The sequence below is a fragment of the Helianthus annuus genome, chromosome 15 (assembly GCF_002127325.2).
Source record: "Helianthus annuus cultivar XRQ/B chromosome 15, HanXRQr2.0-SUNRISE, whole genome shotgun sequence".
In the NCBI taxonomy this organism is placed as follows: Eukaryota; Viridiplantae; Streptophyta; class Magnoliopsida; order Asterales; family Asteraceae; genus Helianthus; species Helianthus annuus.
In genome coordinates this window covers 86238113-86260746 of record NC_035447.2, presented here as the reverse complement: position 1 = coordinate 86260746, position 22634 = coordinate 86238113, and the positions used below count along the sequence as shown (strand labels likewise).

The 22634-nt window shown below is 38.8% G+C and overlaps 1 long non-coding RNA gene across 1 annotated transcript; it reads left to right on the top strand.

Moving 5' to 3' along the window:
• The first annotated feature begins 12356 nt into the window (after nucleotides 1–12356).
• On the top strand, nucleotides 12357–17513 carry LOC110923935. Its single transcript, XR_004880965.1, has 4 exons — nucleotides 12357–12605; nucleotides 13920–13976; nucleotides 16099–16182; nucleotides 17311–17513. It is a non-coding gene; the product is annotated as an uncharacterized LOC110923935 (long non-coding RNA).
• Nucleotides 17514–22634: the final 5121 nt, after the last annotated feature.

Genomic DNA, 22634 nt, shown 5'->3' with positions numbered 1-22634 from the left:
CATTGCATTAAAATTTAGTGACCAAATTCCTTACGGATTTTTCGTGAAAAATCTTGCGCTAAACCATGATCAGATTTGACATAATCTGGTGAGGTTTGCCAAAAAATTTATTTGAAAATATCTGTGTATCCGATTGGCGCGAAACCAAAAACAAAATCACATGTCCGATCCCTAGTATCTACAGTAAAATTTTCACATTCAAACAGTAAACACACACCATGTTATGACGCAAAATGTTCGCTGCATTTTCTGCAGAAAATGGCAGCTCATAGCAGTTTTACAAATAATTCCGCTAAAAATACCTAGACCTGTCCGAAAAATACGAAACCACTTCTGTTTGGAAGCTATTTCCGGTTACTTGGTTTTAGGCTCTGAAAACGTAAGGTTTCGATAATTTAAAGTCTCAGAACAGGCTACGCAAGTCAGCGTATTTTCTGCAGAAAAACTCAGCTTTAGTTGCTGAAACCAAATAGTTTATTTAAAATAGAAAACGACGTCCAAAAATCATGATTCCAGTGCCATTTGAATCGTATTTTGAAATAACACGTTATAGACTCAAGAAAATCTAATTTTCATTAAGTTATGACCCCGTTACAGCCCGCCGAAGTTGGCTGTAATGTTCTGGCAGATGCTGTTTTCACATACACTTTAATAAAACGAGTTTCCGGGTTTCCTTATCATGTTCTCGCAATTTCAAGAATATATTCAATCATTCACAGCAGGTTATAAATCAGATTCATCATATGAAATCATCAAGCATGTGCGACCCTACTCCATACATATATATCAATCCATGCATGAACCATATTACTAGTCATCATATACGATTTTATGGACACTAGGCTATAAATTGCTATCATTAACATCAATGTTCATTAACAACTTCAGGAGCATAGCCGATATAACACTATATACTTTACGTATGAACATTTACAATTTTACAAAACACGCGATTTAACCCGTAAACAAGAACCCTAGCGACGCAACCAATTCACGTTCAATTATAACATCAACAACAATCAGATCACTAACTATATGAATCCTTGTCGGCTTAAGCCATTAGCAATCATCACAAAACATTAAAAGTCATCTAGAAATCAAAACGTAGCCATGTTATAACTAATCAACCAGGTTATAATTAACTAGAGATGTTACCGAGTTAAGGAGATGGTGTGGATAGATTTGATGTTTGAAACCGAACGACTTGGAGGATTCTTGAGCTTGTTTCCTCGTCGCAGTGGAGAGGCAGGGAAGTTTAGATCGCCAGTTAGGGTTGTGAGGAAAAGTTATAAAATCTCATGCACACTACGTAACCTAATAAGGGTGTTGGGGGTTTTTTTTTTTGTGGGCTTAACAGCATGGGCTGCAACAAGAGGGTGATGTGGGCCGAACACAAGGAAGTTAGGGAACACAAATATTGGCTACAGCCAATATTCACGCACAATGGGGGATGGGAATTTTGGTTTGGGTTTTGTGAACTTATGTATTTTTTTTACAATTATAATAAATCCACTAATAAGTATGTATACTCAACTAATCTAATGTGCTATGAGGATGCTAATACGGTGAATACAAATCAAGCTATGGTTCGGGCCTCATAAGTTCGAGTTACGCAAGTTAAGCCATAGTTCAAACGGTCCGGGTCAGTTAAACACGATAAGGATTTGGTTTCGAATACTCGTTTTTATAATATAAATTTAAGAAGCATATAATTAATTTATCAAACATGATAAGTATATGATTTGATTTATAAATGCGAAACAAGCGGCTTTTACCTTGAAGTTACAGGTTGTCACATTAACCCCTGTAGCTTGTAATCTCTCACTTTCTCCCGCGTTTCGCTCCGTACGATCCATGATTTATTCGTTTGAAGGTACGAGCATCATTTAGGGTTACTATACAGTATATTTACCCTTCGTTGACATTTATAACCCTCGAATTTACATACTTTCAAGGTTTGTCAACTTTAGTCCTTTATTTAGTATTTAATACCACGTGTAAACTCATGACACGTGTCAACACATTATTGGACACAAAATTTCGAGGTGTAACAATAGCATCTTTATCCATCTTATCTTTCTCCTTTTCAGCTAACAACCCCGTAATAATTCTATTTAACCTTTATGTTTCTTCATCTGTTTCCTTAATGAGCTCCTTGATAACCAGGTTCAACTTTTCAATCTACAAAATAACCCATCAATAGAATCAATAAGTTAAAATTAAAGAAAACTGATAACAGATCAAGTTAGTTAAGGAAGAACAAAATGGAATTGTAATTTACAATTAAAGTGCTAGAAGCCAAATAGCATGTTTCTGTATGTTTACATATTTAAAAAAAAACTGCCTAATTTCATAAACAATTTTTTGTAAGAAACAAGACGCAAAAAAAAAGTGTGATCAACTCAATAAGAGAATCGTAAACATTCTCGCTACATTTAGAGCATTAAACCTAACAAAAAGACAAGAATCACAAACCAAATTAACACAATAACAATGGGGAATGAAACAAAGGCACACAACCAGATGAAAAAGGTTATGTGTTGGTGAGAAATTATTAGGGCGCCTATGGCCATTGTTGACCTAAATTCTACACAAAGCTCGAATTAGAAGAACAAATATCATAACTATACAATAGTCTATCTATCTATCTACCTCTTGTTTTAACGAATCAAGACTAACACAAAACATGAGAAACCTTTGAAATCCGACTATAAATTACTAATATATATGATTCCACTTATTTATGTCAAACAGTAAACCTATTTTTAATAATTTAAAAAACATACAAGTCTATAAAAGGAATAAACATACCTCAAGGTCTTGTCCGTCATGTATACACGAGTCACTAATATTGCTTAACCCTTACACTTTCCTCTATTCTTGCCCCCGGCAGCTCGTGGCCACAAGTCTTGTCAAATTTGGTATTTTGCTACATTCTTCCCCGTACTTCTCCAAAAGATAACCATCGTATTCAACCTGTTGGGATAAACACGCAATTATATAATTTCAAATTTCATTGTAACGAACTTTTTTTCTTTTGGAATTTGTTGTTTGCATTTACTAATCAGTCAACCTACCCAAGTCTCCTTTGTCCTATCATCAACCTATACCAAATTTTCTTCTTGAACATCCCTTCTGAATCAATGTCTGAAAGTATAGTGGTAAAAACTCAAAAAAGCACATGGATCACTGTTTCTCCGCATGTTATAAATTAATAGTTATAGTTATGAACAATTCTAATATCTATTTATATTAGTTCTATAAATATATTTAGAAATTACTATTAATTTTATATACCTTGAAGATATATTTATTATTTTTTTCAAAACATAACATATTTTATTTTTTTACTTTTCATTTAAGTGCGCGTTTTTTTTCTTACGTCGTCGCTTTTTTTGCACTTTGCGCCTAGACCCTAGGTGAGATCTATGTGTATTAAGTGCGCCTAACGCGTTTGATAACTATGGTTAAACCAAATCGAACTAAACTGTTAATAATGATTTGGTTCCAGTCACTCGTTGAGATGGGAGATTGAGATGGTTTGGCCATGTGAAGCGGCGGCAAATGACGGCGCCAGTTAGAGTAGTGTAAACCCTTACTGTGGAGGGGAGGAGAGGTAGAGGCAGACCCAAACTGACATGGGATGAGCGGATTAGGCAGGATTAACTAGAGTTACACATTTCCGAGGAATGGTCCAAGATAGGACTTCGTGGAAGCGTAGGAATATGGTTAAGGACTTATAGGGATGGTATAGTAAGGTATTAGTTGGGCCTTAATATGATGGCAAAATTGGGCATAGCGCCCCCATAGCACCGCCAACACCACTACGGCGGGCGCTATGGGGTAATTTTTTTTCCCTCCCACGATGCATTTCACGGCGTGGTCATTCATTCCCCACTCACACACATATACATACATACATATATATAAAGCCCATACATATATAACCCCACTACACACTCAAGTTATATAAAGTCCCCCTGTTACACATGCCCTTAGGGTGGAGGGTATGGTTGGGGTGAGTTAGGGTGTTTGAGTTTTCTCTACCTAATAATCACACGCTATGTCAACTCCCCTCCTTCGCTCCCCATTTTCTCCTCAAACACTAGGAATGGTTTAAACACCCACTCTTCTTCACTTTGATTGATTGGTTGCCCATTCCTCTCTCCTCTTCTCTCTCTCCTCCATCACTCTTCTTCCCTTCGGTGAATACTCACCGCCCACACCCCTTCTCTCCTACTCCCCACTCACCGATCCACCACCTCGAATCATTCCCGCTCGGCAATCCCCCTCCCCGAAGCCACTCCCCGAAGCCATACCGACTACCCTTAGGGTGACCTTTCTTGTACGTATGCCTATATGATGTTGTACATGTTTATATTTTTTATGCTACTATCTCATCACTTGGTATTGGTAACTTTCTATTTCTATATTCCTGAATTTTGTGTGTTGGTTTATTGTTTATTTTGGAGTTGAGGGTCTCTTTGAAAGCAGTCACTCTATCCCTACGGATGGAGGCAAGGCCTGCCTACACCCCATCCTCCCCAGACCCTACGGGTAGCTTTACTATTTGTGGGATTTACTGGATATGGATATGGTTGTTGTTGTTGATTGTTGAGCCTTTATACAAGATGTCTAAAGGTTGAATCATTAATAACTTACCATGATATTCGATGGTAGGAAAATCAGGGTGGCTATATCTTGAAACATTTGGTTTTTACGTATAATTGGTTTTTATGGATAGAAATTTAAAGTTGGAGAACACTTGGTTTACTTATTAGCTTAGATTTGAGAATGTAAAAAGGGTATAGCCAATAACCCACTCTAGATTTACTTGAAACAAACTAGAGTCAAAACAATTTTTTATTTTAATTATGTCTAACTAGCCTTTTAAGTAAAATTATATCTAATAGTATACAAATAATATGAAAAAGCTAAAAAAACTAATATAATAAGTTCTTACAGTCTGGTCCGTTTTTTTAGAGTTTGTTTTAGGCATAGGCCGTTAACCAAACCATCTGCTATGGTCCGAAATTATTGTAACCGGCTGACCAAAAGTTAAGTAAAAAACTGACCATTAAACCGAACAATGAACACACCCCTACTGATCGATAGAGACTCAAATCATGAAAAATCCGGACCAATAGAGGAGGGCCGGCTCAGTCATTTTCTAGACCCAAAGCAAAATAAAGATCCGAGGCCCTATTTCTGAATTTCGTCGTAATCAAAAGTTGCATTTTGCAGTGCCTCTTGAGTCTAATGTATAATAACAACATAATACAAGAAATAGTTATCTAATTCTACCTGATCACACTCATACGATCACTATAAAGATGCACTTTCAAACTCTGTCTAAAAAAAACCAAGACTATTACACATATATGATTCCAATAGAAAGTAAACATATGATCCATGGGCCAGTGATGATGATAACACATTACACGTATATGATTTAAATGCAATCCTATTTTTTTATTCTTTACAACTGGTAACTCGAAAAGCATGAAGAAAACATTGTTCACCTTTTTGAGGTCTGGTAATAAGTGGAATGGAACACAAGTAGTAATCCCATTTATTAGCAACTCTTGACTAGAGATGACCACTTTGATCTTTAGGGATAGGTGAAATGACATATATAGACATCATGTAAGTGTTACATTACTAGCAAATAACTATTTAATTGGATGGTGTTATTGATGAGTGCTAAAATGGTAAGAAAAAATGATGTTGGGGGTACAGACGTCAAAAAGTTTTTTTGGGCTTATACGACAAAAGTAAATTAACCACAGGGGTTAATACTAGATCATGTGAGCATAGGCTAGATATTGAAATGCCATTAATACTTAATTAGGGACGAGGGTTAGATCTAACGGGTACGGCCGAACCCCACTCATGGTCAAAACTAATACCTAGTAGTGCTTCGGAGTCTCAGTCGAGGGTAATCGACACAGTCGAGGTTAATCGACACAGTCGAGGGAAATCGACACAGTCGAGGTTAATCGACACAGTCGAAGGTAATCGACATAGTAAAGGAGCCAACACTAATGCTCCATATGTTCTCACATGCCTTAAAGGAGCCAACACTAATGCTCCATAAGTCCTCACATGCCTTAAAGGAGCCAACACTAATGCTCCATATGTCCTCACATGCCTTAATATCTTTGTACAAACATTCAATTAGTACGTGGTGTACACAAGAAAACTTGATTTATACAAGAATACTTTACTTAAACAAGATACATACCCTATTTTCATACACGGTATGCAAAACGCATGAACTCGCTCAACTTTATGTTGATGTTTTCCAAAATTACATGTATTTCAGGTGACAGGATGGATCTTGGGCGCAAGTGTCGTAACTAGAAGTAAACTACAAGTTTAGATGTCATCCACTTTATTGAATTGTAACCTAGATGAAGGTTATGTTTTAAAACTTAAATAACAAGTGTTTGTAATACGCAAAATTTTCCGAATGGATGAACATCGTTTTAAATCATGTAGTTGTTTATTATGATTGAATGCAATGATAACAAGCTAGTCACACATCATACGCTTCCGCAAAAGACATGGTGTGACAGTTTGGTATCAGAGCTTCGATTGTAGTGAACTAGGATTCTTTCTCGAGTCTAGACTACAATCACTAGAGTTCTCTCACGAAAACGTTTTACAAAAAGGTTTTCATTGCATTCACGTAAGCGCCAAGATCCACGAGTCGAGCACTTTTCAAAGAAAAGACAAGGCAAGGACATCAGTGAGGAATACCTTTAAGATAAGGTGCCGACCAAGGCATAGTCTACACGAGTTAGACTTGCCAAAGACAAAATGACCCCCCCCCCCCAAAATGAGAGTTATACGTAATATAATGCATTAAATTGCTTGATTATGCTAAGTAGCATATTTGTATTTGATATACATACATACGAATAAGTATACGGAATAAATATTGACGTGAATGCATACAAATAAGTGTACGGAATGATTATTGACATGAATAAGATACTTTCGACTCCGACTCCTATTACTATACGTAACTCGCACGATGAAGCTACCGACCTCGCATCCTTTGCAAAGCTCATGGCTGGGAGTGATTACCAAACAAGACTCTGAGCTTACTTCTGTAGGAGATGGCTGCTCATCCCTCTCGAACGTGAAGATGCCAGACTACGGTGATGATGACGAGGCAGAGGCGGCAACCTTGAACGAACTCTTAATCAACGGGACGAGACCCCTGCGACGTATGTGAAGCAAGATTGACGACATACTTGACCAGAAAAGGGAGATGAAGTATTCATCACAAAGGTGCCCCTCCAACTACTAGGAATTCTCTCTATTCCTATTCCATCTAATCATCGTGCCTATACGCGCGTAACGATAACGAATGTTAGTGCGTGGACCACCGCAATGGTCCTTTCCATGACAAGAGGTATAAGGACAGTAGTGTCCCCTCCTTGATTGATCATCTGCTTGGACGAGAGAAAATTGGGGTAACTGTGCAAAACAATTTATTATTACGGGGGCCCACGTAATAACGACTTGTAGTGCACCGAAATCCTGGTGGACTCTGCGGGTCAAGCTAATGAGAACCACACAAAATTAATCTACAGGTGTCCACACCTTCATCTGGTAGAACAATACGTAGATCAGTGCATTAGCACGTTAGAAAGTAGGAAACCTGTCTTGCCTACTCCGTGTCTACCTGTGTGCGAGTCGTTTGAGAAACGATATTTAAGTAAGAGAAGAGGAATGACATTCAGAGAGGTTTAGTGACGTTACACTCTCTATCACCTCTACACGAACAACCCCATCTCTGGGAAAATATACACATCAATAAAGCTAATATAGCAGGAAATAACTGAAACCTAAATGACCGAGGCGATGTAACCTCGAGTTCATTTTGTTACAAACAATAAGCCAAGTTGGCAAGCCTATGTGAAGGCTCAATAATTGTTTCCCCGCTCATACATTGAGTATATATATATATATACATGTGAAATTGGGTGATTACATGATGGCTTATGGTGCTATGTACCTCATAGACACCTGGAATGTTGTCTAACCTACTTCATACCGTTTTGGCAGAAGAGAATGCCGCCCAGGCGAGACACAAACACCAGTACGCTACCAAGAACAGAAGCCGAGCTGCAAGAACGCATCTCACAGGCAATTGCACGACATGAAGCCCTCCGCTCTAAGCACAGCAATGGCACTACTGGAAATAACCCTCCAACTGGCTGCACCTATAAACAATTCCTGGACTGCAAGCCACTGAATTTTGATGGCACAGGAGGTGCCGTTGCATTTATACGTTGGACAGAAAAGACTGACTCCATTCTAAGAATGAGTAACTGTTCGACCCAACAGAGTGTTACCTATATCTCAGGGTTATTCCTAGATGGCGCACTCTCCTGGTGGAACCTTCAGGTTCAAACCCTTGGTGCAGATGCTGCTTATGCACTGAGCTGGGACGAGCTCAAGGAAATGATGGAAAAGAAATACTGTTCTAGGGCTGAAATCCAGAAGCTTGAGGTGGAGTTCTGGAATTTGAAAATGGACGGACCGAAGATTCCTGAATACGTCCAGCGATTTCACGACTTGTCTAGAGTCGTCCCCTACTTAGTCAAACTGGAATTCAAAAGGATTGAACGATTCATTTGGGGACTTGCACCCCAGATCAGGGGCATGGTTACTACCTCAAAGCCCTCAACCATTGCAGAGGCTATCGAAATGAGTGTCATTCTTACTAAAGAGGCTCTACGTGCGGGAAAATTTTCGGAATCTGTGGGTAACAAGAAAGAGACTCATGTGTAGTCATCAGGCAACAAGAAGAGGAAGTCCTCAAATCTAAAGATGAGCACCTAAGTCAGCTGTGGAAGCTCTAAAGCAAACAAAAGAAAGAAAGTGAACCCGCCGCATGACAGGAAAGCTTCTGGAACCACTAATAAGGTTGGTGATAAGATTTACTCGGGAACTAAGCCGAGGTGCGAGGAATGCACTTTTCACCATAAAGGTCGATGTCTGAGGCCTAGGTGTCGAAAGTGTGGAAAAGAAGGGCACAGCAAGGACGCCTGTTGGGCGAAGGACCCATATGGAAGAAATAAGAGAATACCCGGTTGCTACAAATGTGGTGAAGTAGGGCACTTTAGGAAAGATTTCCCAAAGAAGAAACAAGCAAGGAAGGGTTTTCACGATCGAAACTCGTGAAGCACGCCAGGATCCAGATGCGGTTACGGGTACGTTCCCTATTAACCAACCTAATGCATCTACTTTTAATTAATACTGGCATCAACTTTAACCTTGCATGCTTAGAACTTAGGAAACTGCTTGGCCTAGTTTCGAGTAAAATAGACGTCCCGTACTCTTTAGAAATGGGCATATAGAAGGATAGTTTAAACAGTCGAAGCGATTAAGGATCGTATTTAGGGACTCAGAGGGCCGGAACCTTCTGTTACCATTGACTCGTGAAGTCATAATATGATAGTCAGCATGGATCGGAAATCCAAGTATACAGCTGAAGTCGTTCGATACGAGAAAATCAGACGCATCCCTCTTGCGAATGATGAAACCCAACTTTCCTGCAATAGGTGCAAGGATGCTAGACCCTACAAGGCGGCAGATCTACGACATCCCTCATTAGTCAAAGAGAAATAGAAACGCCTCCGAGTAGACTGCAGAGCCTGAGAACATCCCCGTGACGCCCCTCCGTAGCGACGAGAGGAGTTTAGGATAAATCGCGTGCCAGGAGCAGCACCAGTGCCGAATGACGCCATACCGACTAGCTTCACCCACGAAGCATGAACCTCTGATATAACTGCAAGAGCTGCTAGACAGAGGAAATTAAGGACATAACATCCTTAGTTAAGGGCACAAGGAGAAAGTTGATATACTCCACTTTGCATAAATTCCAGAGAATTGAGAATCAGAATCCTTTGCCAAGGACTGATGACATGAATCAGACAAAATCTTAAGATCCTAGTTGCCACTCAAGGATCAACCTGAGGACAGGATGTCCTCAACTGCGAATACCATAAGGAAATATCCCTAAAACGACCCTCGGAACTCGCTTCGAGCATTACGAGTTCCTTGTCGTACCATTTGGCTTAACACATGCATCAACAATATTCATGGACCTCATGAATCGAACGTGTAAGCCATACATGGATAAATCATGATTATACTTATTGACTACATTCTTATATGGCCAACGACCAAGGAAGGTCGTAAGCAACAGCTGCAATTTACCTTGCAACTCTCAGAGAAAGAATAGTTAAGCGCTATGATGACGAAAAGCGGATTTCGAATTCGCGAAGCGAAAACTTTAAGATACATGGTGGATGAGAACGAAATTCATGCCACCCCTGCAACCAAGAGCTAAGGAGCTAGAGTTGCAATTATGTGACGCCTCTCGACAAAGTCTCGATTGTACGCCGATGCAGCGAGACCACAACATTGCATACGCGGCACATTGATTAAAGGATCATGAGAAGAGACCTTGAGATGGATACAGTAATTACGCGCCGCAAACTGGACGTCATTACCTGAAAGAAAATGCTGCACGATCCTTACTGATCACAAGGGTTGCAGCACACCGATGATCGTAAGAACTCGAATATGAACTGAGCTGTTGAACGATGCGGAGTGTATGAACAAGATGCGTGCTTGTGTGATAAACTTTGATAAAAAGTGGGAACACTCACTTGCCCTTAGTGGAGTCTTCCTACAACAGTATTTATCACGTCGCCGTCTAAACCACTTCGTGTGAAGCTTTAGATGGAACATAATGAGTCAATTCCCGTTGTGTTAAACGGAGACCGGAAATAAACAATCAACTAGCCAAGATGGTCCAGGAAAATCTAGAGGCAAGGTCGTTTAGATATGTGATCATATCGAGACAGCACGCAGAACACAGAAAGATTACGCCGATGAGCGGCAGAGATCGTAAGAATTTGAGACAAGAAGTATGACTAAAATGAAAGCCTCGCCTAGAGAAGGCGTAGTGTGATTTGGAAAAACAAAAATGTTGAATCCCCGATGTAGTGATCGGAACCATTACTCACGAGATGAAACTTCCAGAAAAAGATCAGTAGTGATCGCGGCACATTCGTATGTCTAGTCTTTAGAGGAGTCTGACTCAAGGAACAGTCGTTGTTCCCACAAATAAGATTTACGTCAATGACAAACGACAAGAATTACTATAGAACCTATTAAGGTTTCGGACCAAGAGTCCACAATACTATAAAACCTGTTAAGGTTACGGACCAAGAGTCCACAAGACACAGAAAAGACATAATTGATTTACTTGAGTACGATATAAATTCATAACATGACCCAGAGTACATGGGAACATGAAGACAAATCATGAACCTAAGTGACCGCATTCGATTCACAACTCCCTAGCGACCAATGGCATCGCTTGAATTTCGGGACGAAATTCTTTTAACGGGGGGGGGGGGGGGAGACTGTGACAACCTTCACTTTTCCGTACATTCCGTACACTAATTGAATAGTAATCTGTGCTTAAATAATTGTGCATGATCTAGTTTACAAGACAAATGAAATTTTGATTACTGTTATATACATACAATGGCATTTCATGATACAAGACTTTATTCGTTGCTACATGCAACACGAGATAGTTCAGATGATACACAGAACAGAATTGGCACCATTACCAGACAAACTAAAAATGCTGACGACGTTCAGTACATAGACAGACAATATTTTGAGGCCCTGTATGAGCCAGAGATGACGTATTACACCAGTATAGTGTGTAGGGAAGTAAGGACCACAAAACTGCATGCTTAAGTGATAGACAAAGTACCGGAAAGTGCCTAAAACACACATAAAGTGCATAATTCTGCACAAATTAGCAAAAATTCAGCATTTAACAAGATTATTACATGCAAAAATATGACAAAATGATCTTGTATACTTTCCTAGTGTCGTGAACCGAAACTGTCATAAAATACAACATAAAGCACACTAAACTACGCAATTTAGCACTTTAACGAACAGTAACAACCCGAACAATCGGACACTACCCGGGACATCAAATTTTTACTAGAAGCATTGTTTTAGTGCTATGAAGCTAGTTATGAGCACTATACATCATATTACTACTTAAAACACTAAAACACAATTAACCCCAAAATTAAACACTTAACAAGTAACTAGATTGTGTAACTAGGAATTGAAACCCAACTAGCTACCCCCCCCCCCTAATGGACGGTTATATGAGGGTCCCACCTAGGGATTTTCTTGCATTATTTTATTTGATATGTATAGAAGATATGGGACAAGAGATCTTCATGAAAGATTATGTTGGAGGATTGTTTTATTTAACCATAAGTCCTTAGCTCATTATCTTCACAACCATTCAAACTAAACAAACACTCCCTTCTTCTCCATAGAGCTCACGGCTCAAACAACCCTTCACACACTATCCATTTCAATTCATTCCCAAGTAATCTAAGGTGTTTCAAGGATGATTCAAGCACACTAAGGAAGGTGGGAAGCATCAAAAGTTGAGGGACCTTCATGGAGTGATATTAACCACCACATTTCTTCATCACTTTGCAACTTGTTCTTCCCTAGCCATAGTGCTAGAAGTAAGCCCCTTTGTAACTTGGTTTCGTAAGTGTTGTTATGATTATCCTTTGAGTTTCTCATGTTGTTTAGACGTCAAATCATCCGAGTAGTGTTTCCCACTTAAAAATCCATGAATCTTTTGAGATATAAACTTGGCTAAATGTGATTTTTTTTTACTAAACTGTGCAAGTTGGTTCATGAAAGATTGTACAGAATATTTAATAAGCATGCTTAGTGGTTCACAAAAACTCTCACAAGAAAGTTTAAAATATATCTTCTGAACATTGGTATATATATTATGTATCATGTATGTAGTAGGTATATGTATATATATATATATATAAAAATATTTTGTAGCATATATAATTTTGGACCACGTATGGTACTGTTGGGATATTAAAAATCTAAAGATTAGATATAATTTAAAACTAGTGAGTTGGTGTATAAAACCTTAAAGGACGTTGAATTAAAAGCTTATACAGAAGAAGAGAATATTGCATATGAGAATCTATGAGAACTAATTTCATATTTAGATTAATACGTGATATATGGACTTAAAGAATTGTTGAAATGAATTGTGATAAATAGGTATTATTGTCAGGGGCGGACCTGTAGTGTAAACGGGCGTAGCCCGGGTTACGGCTCAAGTTTTTACAAGTAGTGTAAAAAAAAAAAAATTTCCGATTTTTATACACATGACACCCTTGAACAAGTACGAGGACACCCCTAAAAAATTTTGGGATACCCCTGAGTTGAAGGTCTAGTTCCGCCACTGATTATTGTGCCATAAATCTTTTATAAATGTGAAGGACTATGCTACGGATGTTCATTTTTTTTTTTTTAGAAAAGTGCACAGAAACTTAAAGACACTAAACTCATACCATTAATGCTATGAGAGTATTATTAGCATTTATGTAAACAAATGTAGATTTGAACAAAACAAATATAAATTTATCATTTCTTTGCACCTAGATATTTGCCGTATTATGAGAGTTAATTCTCTAAATAAAATACACAAATTTTTATGTATATAACTAGTTGCTGTTGAACCGGGTTAAATGTATATTTACTTTTAAACCCGGACATAATTATGTAAAAGCTACTACGAGTACAATAATGTCAATACATATTACTATATATATATATATATTTCGGTGTAAAAATAAATATTTTGTCAATTCGGAATGAATCAACAACGTGTCAGCATGTCGTGTCAAAACAAGAAACGAGTTATTTCAAAACTAGCTAGTTGGATGATTTGATTATGACCAACACATGTGATAGGGCTTTATGTCATGGACCTTAGTGTCTTATATGAATTAGGGCACGTGTAGGTCAGGAATTATTTTGGAAATTTGACTTTGCTAGCATACGCTTCGGAACGCAAAACAGTGAGTTCATGCTCCCCCTTTTCTTTAACTGTTTTTGGTTTTATAACTCTCGGGGGTGAAATACATGTTACGAATACATAAACGGTATGAAATGCCTATGAAAATACTAGATCATGTGAGCATAAGCTAGATATTGAAATGCCATTAATACTTAATTAGGGACGAGGGTTAGATCTAACGGGTACGGCCGAACCCCACTCATGGTCAAAACTAATACCTAGTAGTGCTTCGGAGTCCCAGTCGAGGGTAATCGACACAGTCGAGGTTAATCGACACAGTCGAGGTTAATCGACACAGTCGAGGGTAATCGACACAGTCGAGGTTAATCGACACAGTCGAGGTGTTAGTGCAGTAATGTCTATCGCCTCCGTCAATCAAGTTCGTAGCAGATTCTGAAGAAAACAAAGCTTTTATATTGTAATTTGTAAGAAATAGGCAAGGTAGCATTATTGTAAATAAGGAGAGTCTCCTTATATCCTTTGCCTATAAATAGGAGCCTTAGGGTTTCATTTAGAGACTTTTTGCCATTTGTGAGCTATGAGAGCTTTGGTGCTTAGAGAGAGAAACTAGAGAGAGAAAGTGGCAAAACGTGATTCTCGGAGCTTGTAATTGTCAGATCATCAATAGAATCACCGATTATTGTACGTCTCGTGTGTTCGGTCACGAATGTTCACGGATTCCGCACGTTGAACGTGTCGTTACGCAATCGTACGGTGTCAAAGCCGGGACCTACAAGTGGTAAGATCAAACGCGCAGATTCGTACAAGTTTTGATCAGATTCAGAGCCAAAATCATTCAGATTTGTCAAATTCTTCTTATTTTTCTTGTTCTTCACGTTTTGAACTGAATTTTGATAAATTGAACAGGTTTCTACGGTTGAAAATTGCTGATTTTCGGATATGTTGTGCGAAAGTACTTGAACTACAAGCCTACAAATTTTTAGATCTTAATTCCTAACGGTTTGAGAGAAATCTAAGATTTTGTGTTCGAAAAAGTTGAAAAATGGTTACTGTTGCTGAATTGTTGAATGCCAACCGATCGGCCAAGCTGACCGATCGGCTAGGCTAACTGATTCATTGTACCTGATTTCATTAAAAGGTTTGACTTTGTTGACCCTGGCCGATCGGACAACCTGTCCGATCCATTGCACTGCCATTCATTAAAAGGTTTGACTTGGTTGACCTAGCCGAACGGCTAGCATCCTAGCCGAACGGCCAGCAACTCCTGTTCGATCCACCTCATATTCATCCAATCGAACAGCATCACCGAACGGCCAGCTTTCCTGTTCGATCAACTGTCATATCCATTCAATCGGTTGGTAATACGTGTCATCTTCTGCATTAGTTGTCAAAGTCATTCGGTGAACATGTGATTGAATTGTGAATTTAATAAATTGTTAACAGTCAAGCGGCCCTATCATCAATAAACAAAAAATATGCACCGACCCACTAAGAGTTGAAGGTCAAATGAAATTGTGTTAAATTGAAACTTGTCGGTTTAGTGAACTTTGAGGTCAAATAGGATTAATTGTCACAAATCATTTTAAAACGGCCCAAACATCATGCACCGACCCATTAAAGCTTAGCGGTTCAGTTAAATCGGTTTGTCGTGTAGTGACACTGAATCGGGCAACCCACTCTATTCAAAGTATCACCAACCGATCGGTTAAGATTTGTCCTTTAGTGCTTTTGGTTGAGGTGCAAGCCGATCGAACAGGATCTTGTCGTTTTGTGAATCTATTCAATACGCCAACCGACCGGCTAGCCTAACCGTTCAGCTAGCCTAACCATTCGAATAACATTTGTCGTGTAGTGTTTTTGATCGAACAGCCTAACCGATCGGCTAGCATCTCTGTGTGAAGCGTTTCCAATCAACTAGCCTAACCGATCGAACAACCCAACCGATCGGCTAGACTAACCGATCGGACATCAAGTTGACTTTTTGTTGACTCACTCAATCGAACAACTTTCCCGACCGATCGGACAATTCACTCTATTCTAGACAAAACGCCAACCAATCGAACAGCACTCCGTCCGATCGACCAGCATTCTGTTTGATCGATCAACCTCCCATCCGATTCAGTTGTTTGATATTTTTAAACTGATTGTTTGTTTGCTTGCAGGTAATCCAAGGATATAAAATCATGGAAAAATTGTTCCTTTCAAGGACACCAGAACAGAAGAAGAAAAATTTATAACAACCCTCGGTAAAACAGACATCCTCATAATATTTCCGACGCCTTAATATATTTTAAAATATCTCGATGTGTCTTTATATGCAACCCGTATGTGAAAACCGAGCCCCAAAATAGATTATACTATATAAAATAAATAAAAACAATAATATTTAAGTTGAGGCGGGCCGCGTAGGGCCTCACCTCAAGCTTAAGCGGGCCGCGCGAGGAGATAACCAGACTTAGCCAAATCCATTAGTTTAGGCGGGCCGCGTACATAATCGTTTAAGTCCATGCGGGCCGCGCGCGTCTTGATTTGTGGCATGATACGGAGCCGACAAGTGTCAGCACCGTGTCCAGTCTAGTGGTGAGCGGGCCAAGCTACGCCGTTGACCCACTGTGACGCGGGCCGCGTAGACCCGGCCCAAACTTCACGCGGGCCGCGTGGGGACTCGAATTCAGCACTATAAACAGAAGGCAACGGCCTTCAGTCCATTTCGTTCATTTTCTTTCTGTCTCTCTACACTTTTAAATAGTGGGCATTATACCCGAGTTCAATATCCCCTAAAATAGCGAGGTTCTGCTACGATGTAAGTATTATAACCCCTGGAGACGTATTAGATACGCTGCCCGATTGATCTAGGGTTCCGTAACGGCTGTCGTGGTTCTGCCCGACGTAGTCGTTGGAATGCCGTCTCGGGGAGGGTATTACTAATGTTAAAATGGGTTATTATACTAACACACGTGCATTTGTGTAATTTATAGATTATCTCCAGGAAACCCTTACGAAAAACCTAAAACAGCAATGTGAGTTGATCCTTCTTTTTATGTACTCATTTCTGTGAGTAATCTCCTTTTTGTTAACTGTTTTTACAAAACCTCACTTAACTAAATACATACAAACCAGTTATTGAGTATTTGTAAAGAATACAATTATAGTGGGTATGTTGAGGTTTTGTATACAAAATTGGTTACTGGCGTGGTAACATCCCATAAGTTGAGTATGACCATACCACTGATGTTAATTGTGATGTCTTGGATACAAATGTAATTGCGGATGTGCCCTCAATACTGCAAATTGGTTTTTACTTAAACTTGATTAAATTGGGATTCACTCACCAGTATTTCCCACTGACAAAATGTTTTTAAAACGCGTTTCAGGTAACAATATGTGAAAGCCAAATAGAAGCCAGCTGGACAGCACTGAAGGCTTGGAAAAGTGGCAATAAAGTTACCTAAGAATAAAATGGATGTTTTTATTAAATAAATAGGATGTATTCCTATGAAACGTGTGTATTGAAAACTTGGGTTTTTACCCATATGTTTAATGTTATAAAACATGGTGGTTTACTCTGATTAAAATATTTCCTAACTACGGTCCTGATGAAAATTTCCGCTGCCAAATTGGATAAATAAACGTGATACCACCGAAACTGGCTCACGACCGCCCGTTCCCGGGAGATAGGGATCGGGGGCTGTGACAGAAGGTGGTATCAGAGCTATGCCACTGATTCAGCCACAGAAGCGTTCTGCTGACATCAAAATTTAAAGTGTTAGGAAATAAATTATGGAAATTCGTGTATAATTGTATTTCTTGCTATGTGTTATCTGACTATTTGTTAGTTTACAGTATGAGTGACCAAGGACCTTCTGACGCCTATCGTCAACTGTCTGGTTCGCCTAGGAGCGAAGGCACCTCCTCTTCTCAGCCTGCCCTCTCAGGGTATTCTGCTGACACAGAAGAAGGGATCTTTGTGTTTAAGGCTCAGTCTGAAGAGCCATTTCCTCAGAAAAAGAGGGGATGGTTCAGTAGGGGAGCGCACGAGCGTAGGAAAAGAATGAAAAAGTTGCAGGAACAGTGAGTGTTAGCCGCAGCAAAAAGAGAAACTGATGCTTATAATCAGGATATGCTCAATAGGGGTATCGCTAATATCCATATTTTAGCAACCACTGCTGCCGACCCAAACCTGGAACAAATGCTAGCACCCCAACCACAAAATCCTGACCAACCCATGGAAGTAGAAGACCAGATAGAAATGCCTAATTTCAACCCGGAGGAAATACCTAGGGTACCTGCACCTGATCCTCTAGACCCCAACAATTACGACCCCTGGTGGGACGATGTTAGGGACTACGTGCAACAAAACCCAATTCAGGAAAATGTGCCAATAACCAACTTAGGAGCTTATCCAGGGTTAGATCCTCAAGATCCCTACAACATTAGTGATGCATATGTTAGGGAAATTTTAGAAAATCCATACCCGTACCAGGCCCCTATGCCTCCGTATCAGGAACCCATACCTCAGTTTCCAAACCCAGTCCTAGAACCTGCACCCCCAATGAGTGCAGAAAATGTCCAGGAACTTAGGACTTTTGGGGAGGAAATTTTAGAAAGCAGTGATAGAATGCGACAGGTGGGAGAACGCCTCGTATGGAAATACGATGAGCGTAATATGGATTTTTGGATGAATCCATATCAGTGAACGTGATGACAGTACGGTAGTAGTAATAATAATAAAATAATATATGTGTGTATGTGTTAGAAAAAAAAAAAAAAAAACTACGGATGCATACTATTAGTATTGTAGCTTTACATTTCAGTCGGTACTGTAATTTTTATTTCTGTACTGGTGTGTATTGATGCATACTATATAAAAAGAGTAAAAGTCGCAATGCTCGACGTTTTTGATTAAACGTGTGTGTCATGTGATTTGCTATATATAAATATTATTTGTGATATTAATATTTGGTAAATGTCTAAAATTCAGATGGCCGACGCGGGAAATCAAGAAAATCTGAATAACGATAACCAGAGTAACATTAACGTGGTTAATGAGAATTCGGACAATAATAACAACGGAAACCAAATGGATAATAGTGCCGTTCAGCATATAGTGGCACAAGGAATTATAGATGCAATGCCATTTATTATTCAAACAGTTCAGGAAGCGAATAATAAAAGTAAGCATAGCAGTAAACGACCAAGTGAACCGGAACACAGCGTGAACAATGGACCCATACTTCAAGCACCCGTTCCCAAAAGAAGAAGAACCATGCCACATGGTTGTTCTTACAAGGAATTCTGGTCCTGCAAACCAATAGAATTCTCGGGCAATGAAGGACCCATTGCAGCTTTACGCTGGATAGAGAAAACTGAGGCAGTTCTGAAAATAAGCAAGTGTGCTGAAGAAGATAAAATAATGTTTGCTTCAAATCTGTTTAAAAATGCAGCCTTAGAATGGTGGAACACTATCCTCCAGTCAAGAGGAAGTGATAGAATTTATAACATGGAATGGGAGGAATTTAAGAATATGGTAGAAAGGAAATTCTGCCCTCCCAATGAAAAGGAACAGATAGCAAATAAGTTGCTAAATCTAAGAATGACCGGAGTAGACAGTAAGGGTTACACTACCACATTCTTTGAATATGCTAGGATAGTACCTACCCTTGCATCACCTGAACCGGTATTAATCTCCCGATATATCTGGGGATTAATTGGAGAGATTAGACATGTAGTCAAGGCAGCTAGACCCCAAACCATAGAGGAAGCTGTAGAACTAGCCAATACCTTGACAGATGAGTTAATCCGTACTAGAGAAGAAGACCAGAGGAGAAACCTAACCCAAAGGCTTACTCAAGAATTCCGTTCTGGGAATTCCAATCGTAGGAATGTAGGTTCTACCTCTGCACCCTACTGCAAAGCCTGCAGAAAGAAGCATTCTGGAAGATGCTCTACTTACTGTAATTTTTGCAAGGCCCCAGGACACAAGGAAGAGAATTGCAAGAAGAAATCAAGTAATGGAATGTGCTTCAATTGTGGAGAAAAAGGTCACATTAGGACAAACTGTCCGAAATTGGCTCCAGCTGCAACCAACAAAAATCCTAAAAATGCCAGAGCATTCGTGCTAACTACAGAGGAAGCCAGGATGATTCCAGACGTAATTGCTGGTACGTTTTTAGTTAATGATATTTTTGCTAAAGTATTATTTGACTCTGGTGCCAACCAAAGTTTTATTAATACTTCATTTTGCAAACTCCTAAATCAATCATTAACTAAACTACCACAAGAATGTCTAGTAGAAACAGCAAATGGAGAAACCGTTAGAATTTCTGAAATCTTGCAGGGAGCGAGAATAGAAATTTTTAATCAAAAATTTATTGCAAACCTTTACCCAATGAATCTGGTAGGATTTGATGTCGTATTAGGAATGGATTGGTTAATAGCCAACAAAGCAAATATCTTATGTGATCAAAAGTCAATTCAGATAAAATCACCAAGAGGTGAAAAGATCACAATTAAAGGAGATAAACCCTTTAGATCCACTAAATTCATCTCTGTGATGAAAACTGCGAGTTGTATAAGAAAAGGATCTATAGTGTATTTGATTTCGATAATCACTAACACTAAAGGAAAAGAATTAAAAGATATTCCAGTAGTATCCCAATTTTCAGATGTTTTTCCAGAAGAATTGCCAGGATTACCGCCAGACAGGGAAGTCGAATTCAGAATTCATCTGTTACCAGGAACAACACCAATTGCTAAAGCACCTTACCGTTTGGCACCCGCAGAAATGCAAGAACTGAAGAAACAACTAGACGAGTTGTTAGAGAAGGGATTCATACAGCCAAGCTCATCGCCATGGGGAGCACCGATTTTATTTGTTAAAAAGAAAGACGGATCAATGCGTATGTGCATTGACTACCGGGAATTGAAAAAAGTCACGATTAAGAATCGGTACCCATTACCGAGGATCGATGATTTGTTTGATCAACTTCAAGGAGCTCGATTTTTCTCTAAAATCGATTTAAGATCAGGATATCATCAATTAAAGGTACAGGAAGAGGATATTCCTAAAACCGCATTCAGAACAAGGTATGGTCATTATGAATTTACTGTCATGCCATTTGGTTTAACCAATGCCCCAGCCGCATTTATGGACATGATGAACCGAATATGTAAGCCATATTTGGATAAATTCATAATTGTCTTCATAGATAATATTCTCATTTATTCTAAAAGTAAAGATGAGCATGCAAAGCACTTGCATTTACTTTTAAGTTTATTGAGAAAAGAAAAGCTTTATGCTAAGTTTTCAAAGTGCGAGTTTTGGTTAGAACAGGTACAATTTCTCGGACATTTAGTTAATCATGAAGGAATTCATGTAGATCCAACAAAAATCGAGGCAATTACCAAATGGAAAACCCCAGAATCACCAACTGAAGTTAGAAGCTTCTTAGGATTGGCCGGTTATTATAGAAGATTTATTCGAGATTTTTCTAGAATAGCCATTCCTTTAACTAAGTTAACCTGTAAATCTGTTAAGTTTGAATGGGGACCAAAACAAGAAGAAGCCTTTAGAATTCTTAAGCAAAGATTAACCCATACACCAATACTAGCATTACCAGAAGGAACTGAAGACTTTGTAGTCTTTTGTGATGCTTCAAAATTAGGTTATGGATGCGTATTAATGCAACGTCAAAAGGTTATAGCTTATGCATCTAGACAGCTTAAGAGTCATGAAGGAAATTATTCGACCCATGATTTGGAATTAGGAGTCATAATTTTTGCCCTTAAGATTTGGAGACATTATCTTTACCACTGATCATAAGAGTTTAAGATATGTCTTCGGGCAAAAAGAGTTGAATATGAGACAGAGACGCTGGATGGAATTACTTAGTGACTATGATTGTGATATCCAGTATCACGCAGGAAAAGCCAATGTGGTGGCTGATGCTTTAAGTCGAAAATATCACGAAAAGCCAAAAAGGGTACGTTCTCTTAAATTAAATCTACAAGTAGATTTAAACAATCAAATTAGAAAAGCACAAGAAACAGTAATCAAAGAGGATACTGAAAAATTAAAAGGAATGATTAAGGAATTAGAACAAGGAACAGATGGAATTTGGAGGTTCCATCAAAAGAGAATGTGGATACCTAAATTAGGAAAATTACGTCACCGTATATTAGAAGAAGCTCATAAGTCTAAATATACGATGCATCCAGGAAGTGATAAAATGTACCAGGATTTAAGGAAAATTTTCTGGTGGATAGGAATGAAAAAGGATATAGCAGCCTATGTTTCTAAATGTTTAACTTGCTCACAAGTTAAAGCTGAACATCAGAAACCCTCAGGATTGTTACAACAATTAGAAATACCAGTTTGGAAATGGGAATTGATAACAATGGATTTTGTTACCAAATTGCCTAAAACAAGAAAAGGTAATGATACAATCTGGGTGATTGTAGATAGATTAACCAAGTCAGCTCATTTCTTACCAATGAAGGAAACCTTTAGTATGGAACAATTAGCCAAATTGTATGTAAATGAAATTGTTTCATTACATGGCATTCCTTTATCAATTGTTTCTGATAGGGATAGCCGTTTTACCTCTCATTTTTGGTCAAGTTTCCAAAAAGCAATGGGAACCAGGTTAAATCTAAGCACAGCTTATCATCCTCAAACAGACGGACAAAGTGAAAGGAC